The sequence below is a fragment of the Rutidosis leptorrhynchoides genome, chromosome 6 (assembly GCF_046630445.1).
Source record: "Rutidosis leptorrhynchoides isolate AG116_Rl617_1_P2 chromosome 6, CSIRO_AGI_Rlap_v1, whole genome shotgun sequence".
Taxonomy (NCBI): Eukaryota; Viridiplantae; Streptophyta; class Magnoliopsida; order Asterales; family Asteraceae; genus Rutidosis; species Rutidosis leptorrhynchoides.
In genome coordinates this window covers 350,520,799-350,526,838 of record NC_092338.1, presented here as the reverse complement: position 1 = coordinate 350,526,838, position 6,040 = coordinate 350,520,799, and the positions used below count along the sequence as shown (strand labels likewise).

Genomic DNA, 6,040 nt, shown 5'->3' with positions numbered 1-6,040 from the left:
TTTACTCGGGTAAGGAAGCGGTGGTTGGTATGGTTTAACATAAGGTTTAGCCTTAACTTTGTTATCTTCATTAACCTTTTCAACTACCGGCTTTGTTTCCTTCTCTTGCTCAGGCTGTGGTGCCTGTGTAGTAGGAATAGAGTCATCAGAAATTACAGGCATTTCAGGTGGTTTAAGTGTAATACCACTTGTTGTAGTAATGACTTTAGCTGTTTCATTCCGGGGATTAGCATTTGTATCACTAGGTAGACTCCCTGGTTTTCTTTCACCTATCAACCTTGCTAGGTTGCTCACTTCTTGTTCCAGATTTTGAATAGAAGCTTGTTGATTTCTAAATACTTGAGCATTTTGTTCATTAGTTTGTTTCTGAGATGTGAAAAACTGTGTTTGAGATTCAACTAGCTTCAACATCATGTCTTCTAAATTTGGCTTTTTATCATCGGTTTGTGGTGGTTTATTTGGAAAAATAGGTCTTTGCTGGTTGTAAGTATTGTTAGATACTTGTTGATTGCTAGGACCTTGTTGGTTGTTGTATGGAACATTTCGGTTATAATTCTGATTTTGATTGTAGTTTGGTCTTGGCGGTTGATAATTATTTTGATAATTATTTCCAGGCCTTTGGTTCATGTATGGAACATTCTCTCTTTGTTCCATTGTTTGTTCAATACTAAGACAATCTTTTGTCAAATGTGGTCCTCCACACTGCTCACAACTAATTCGTATTGCGTGAATATCCTTAGTCATCTTTTCCATTCGTCTCTCGAAAGCATCTAACTTTGCGGAAAAGGAATCGAAGTCATGGCTAGAATCGGCTCTAGCCGCTTTAGGTGATCTAACGATGTCTTTTTCTTGATGCCACTCATGTGAGTGGGAGGCTGTGTTATCAATAATTTTGTAATCTTCAGTTGCGGTTTTCTTCATAATGGAACCACCAGCTGCTATGTCGATGTCTTTTCGTGTAGTAATGTCGCATCCTTGGTAGAATATTTGTACTATTTGATAAGTGTCTAAACCATGTTGAGGACATCCTCTCAACAACTTTCCAAATCTTGTCCACGCCTCATATAATGTTTCATTTGGCTTTTGTGTGAACGTAACAATTTCTCCTTGAAGTCTCACGGCTTTAGATGCCGGAAAGAATCTTTTAAGAAATTTCTCAACTAAAACATCCCATGTGTCAATCACCCCTTCAGGTAACGATTCTAATCAATCTTTGGCTTCTCCCTTTAAAGTCCAGGGAAATAACATGAGATAGATCTATTCATCTTCAACTTCTCTGATTTTGAATAGAGTACAGATCCTATTAAAGGTACGAAAATGTTCGTTTGGATCTTCTTTTGGCATACCACTAAATTGGCATTGATTAGTTACCATGTGTAGTATTTGTCCTTTGATTTCATAATCTGGCACATTAATGTCTGGTTGAGTAATTGCGTGACCTTGGCCAGTGCGTGTAGCTCTCATTCTGTCTTCCATACTTAGAGGTTCCTGATTTTCCATGATTGAATTTGTTGAATCTGAATCACTAGAGGATTCTGATTTAATGGTTTCGTCCTCGACAATCTCTGGTTGAATGATTTGTGGTTCAGGAGGAATGATTAGTGGTTCAGGATCTCTGAATTGTCCTTGAATATCCTCCGGGTTCTCAATTGTGAGGTCGGGTTCAAAAAATGGATTATCGAAAATTTGAATTGGAGTACTTGGTCGACTAGATGACGATTCTAAAGAAAAATCAACGGCGACAATATTGGCAAGATGTCTTGATCGAGTTACAGGTGGTGAATGTATGAGAGGTGGTGAACGTTTTGCTCGGTGCATTCACTGAATATCCTATTAGTTATAAAAAATAAAAAATTATATAAGTTATCAAATTAATAGACTTTTCTGATTTTGCCCACGTTTCGAATAGCCAATAGATGCAGCAGGTAGCCAGGACCCTTTAAATCGGAAGCCCACAACTCGCCACTAACAAATCCAACTATTACTACGAACCAGAAAATTTTGGATGTCTATCAATTTAACCGCTTAAAATAATTTTTTGTCGAAATTTTGAAGATAAAATCTATGTTCTAAAAACTAGAGCGTCGAGAAATGAGAGGAAGAAAAAGAGTGCGTCGAAAAACGTCGAAAAATAAAAGGTTGAAAAATAATAATAAGAAAGTAAAGCGTCAAAACTTGAAAGTCTAAAAACTAAATATTAAAAATTGCGTCTAAAGGTATTAAAGCTTAAAAGGAATTCTATATCCAAACGACAATAACTTAATTAGGCACTAAAATCTATTTAAAACTAGAGCGCTAAGCGACGTCGTAAATTTCTAAAGCGCCTAAGTCTTAATCTAAAGAAAAAACACTTAAGGGATTTTACGGCAAAGCCTAAAAATCTAGAAATAAAATAACTACGGCAAAAACTAAGTTTAAAACTAACTACGAACGATAAAAATACAAATTACGAATTATATGTTAAAAATATACAATTTATAAAAATATAAAAAATGATAAAATTACTTATTTATATAAAAATATTATTTTTATATTATTATTTTATAAAAGTATTAATTTATAATTAATTAAAACGTAAAATACATACTTAATTTAAAACCAAAGTAATATTAAATAAACTAACCCTAATTAACTAATTAATTAATAATAATAATAATAATAATAATAATAATAATAACCGTAACCCTAATTAATCAGACGAGGTTCAGGTCCTGTCCCATCAGCTCAAGTGATCGCATGAGTTGAGGGTTTAAAAGCCATGCGGTCGCATGACCATGCAGGCTCAGAAAGATGCAGACCCAAAATTTGCAGGTTCAGCGTATTTTTTTTTTTTACTTTTTACTTTGATTTTTTTATTTTCTTATTTTATAGAAAATTTATAATAACTAAAACTTATATAAAAAAAACTTATTAGTTTTTGTAACTAAAAAAAAAACTTTTTAATTTAAACTCTTAACAATATAGATATATATATTTTTTATATTTTTGTAACTTATATAAAATTATTTTTTTACAAAAATAGCTTAATTTTTTTTTTAATATGGCGTTTTGCTTCGGCGTTGTTGAGTTCCCCGACAACGGCGCCAAAAATACTTGACGTGTGCGAGGTGTAGTACAAAATAGATTATATTTTACTACGAAATACTATTAAATACGATACAATTTTACACAAGTTATTTATTTATTTATTGAATGGGATATACCTAAACCTTGCTACAACACTTATAGGCAGTGTACCTAATCGTAGAGTAGTGTAGTTTTTAGTAAGTCTGGTTCGTTCCACAGGGATACAACAAAGTTTAACGCTATAATTTTAAAAACTATATTTGTATAAATATATATATTTATATAAGTATTATTATTATTATTATTATTATTATTATTATTATTATTATTATTATTATTATTATTATTATTATTATTATTATTATAAAAAGGGGGTTTTACCGTTTAGTGACCGGTTTGTTGATTTTATGTCTTAAGTCACAATTAAAACCTAATGTAAAATATTAAATATAAATATAACTTAATTTAAAGCGTAAAGTAAATGACGATAAATAAAAGTGCGATAAAATAAAAGTGCGATAATTAAAAGTGCAATAATTTAAAGTACGATAAATAAAATGACGATAAATAAAGTGTGATGAGATATAAAATAAAGGAATTATGCTTATTTAAACTTCCGTAATCATGATGTTTGACGTATTGATTTTAATTTATTACCATGGGTTAATTGTCCTTTGTCCTGAATTATTCGATATGTCCATCTGGTTTTATCCATAATAGTCCATCGGTCATAATTATAAAGTGCGAGAGTCTTCACCAATTTAACCTTATACCCGAAGTCTAATATTCCAACTAATTGGGGATTCGAACTGTAACAAGGTCTTAATACTTTTTTTAATGAATACACCAGGTATTCGACTGCGTGTAATCCAAGGTTTTAATACTTTGTTAACAATTACACCAATTACCCTTGAATGTAATCCACCCCTGTTTTAATGAGTCCGGTGACTATTAATCCATACCCGTATCTGGTCAAATGAATAATTATTAGTATTTATAGATATCCCGCCCACCATACCCAGTCAAGCGTATGTGGTTAAATATAAATACATCAAATTATATATCTCTATATTAAATCAACGAGATATCATTTAATTAATATAAAGCCCATTAATAGCCCATATTCCAATTTCCACAAGTGTCGCTCTTTTATCCAAACCCCAATTATGGTCTAAAGCCCAATAACCCCGTCTTAATATTTAGTCCAACATCATGATTACTTCAGCTTAAATAAACATAATAATAATTTAGCTACGAAACGTTAATTTAAAAAGGTTGAACATAACTTACAATGAGTATTAATCGCGTAGTGTTACACAGACAGAATTTCGACTTACAAACTTAAAACATTCGCCACTATAACCTTATTAGTATTAACTTAATATTAAAATTATAATTATAAAATAAATATATATATTTGAGAGAGTGATATCAGTAGGATATGGTGTGTATAATTCGTCGAGTAAACTGCCTTTTTATAGAACTTGGCCATGTACAGTGATCCATGCGATCGCATGGGTTTAGGACTTCATAGCCATGCGATCGCATGACAGTCTTTTCCTGTTCCAAATGCTTCCAAAACGTGGGCTGCTGCAAATTATATATTATATAATATAATATATATAATTTTATATAATTATATATATATATATTATATTATATTCATGCGCAGAGTAGATTTGTAATTTTAGCTCCGTTGAGTCGCGCGTTGATAGTTGGTTCAGGTCTCGGTTCCAGATTTTTGAACGTCCTTTCGTACGATTTAATATCTTGTACTTTGCGTTTTGCGGCTTGTACTCATGTAATTTTTAGACGTTTCTCATCAATAATTTGAACCACTTGGATTGTACTTTGTACTTTTTAGCTTTTTGGTCGTTTGCGTCTTTAAATCATCGAATCTGTCTTTTGTCTTCACCTTTTATTATTTAAATGAATATCAATTGTAAATAGAACAATTGCAACTAAAAGCTTGTCTTTCTTGAAGGATAATGCTATGAAATATATGTTCGTTTTTAGCATTATTACCATCCCTATAAGTACTACTACTGGGAAGATCCGTACCTGTTTAGAATTTACCTTGATCAGATAATCAGGAGGTGCGTAGATGAGAAACAAGCAGCAGGGATCCTTCACCAATGTCACCACGGACCAACAGGAGGTCATCATGGAGCAAACTTAACCGCAAGAAAAGTTTACGAATCGGGATTTTATTGTCCGTCTATATTTCGAGATGCAAAAAAGCTTGTAAAGCGTTGTGACGCATGCCAAAGGCAAGGTATTATCTCTATGAAAAATGAGATGCCTCGGACTAATATCCAAGCTTGTGAGATTTTCGATATATGGGGATTAGAATTTATGGGGCCATTCACTAAGTCTAATGGGAATGAATATGTCCTCGTAGCAGGATATTACGTCCCCAGATGGGTCAAAGCCCAAGCGTTTCCAACTAATGATGCCAAGGTCTTCTCCAACTTCCTGAAGAGACTCTTCTGCCGATTCGGAGCTCCCCGCGCTTTTATAAGTGATAGAGGCACGCACTTTTGTAACACCCAATTTATGAAAGTGATGCAACAATACGAAGTTACCCACAAAATGTCCACTTCCTATCATCCGCAGACAAACGGACAAGCAGAGGTCACTAACGGAGCACTCAATAGAATTCTAGAACGTACCGTCGGCCATCATGGGAATAAATGGGCCGAGAAACTAGATGATGCTCTGTGGGCATTTCGGACTGCTTACAAGAATCCTCTAGGAACTACACCCTACCGAATGATCTATGGAAAAGTTTGTCATCTTTCGCTGGAACTAGAGTATAAAGCTCTCTAGACACTGAAAACCTGTAACCTCAATCCTTCAGTAACCGCTAGGCATCGAAAGATGTAAATGAATGAACTCACCGAATTGAGAGACCAAGGTTACGAGATGTCATATATCTACAAGGAACGAACAAACCTGACACACAATTCAAAAT

General features: G+C 33.3%; 1 non-coding gene across 1 annotated transcript; it reads left to right on the top strand.

Annotated features, from left to right (window-relative positions):
* The first annotated feature begins 1,009 nt into the window (after window positions 1–1,009).
* Window positions 1,010–1,116, top strand: LOC139856674 (small nucleolar RNA R71). Its single transcript, XR_011762140.1, has one exon. It is a non-coding gene; the product is annotated as a small nucleolar RNA R71 (small nucleolar RNA).
* The last annotated feature ends 4,924 nt before the right edge of the window (window positions 1,117–6,040 follow it).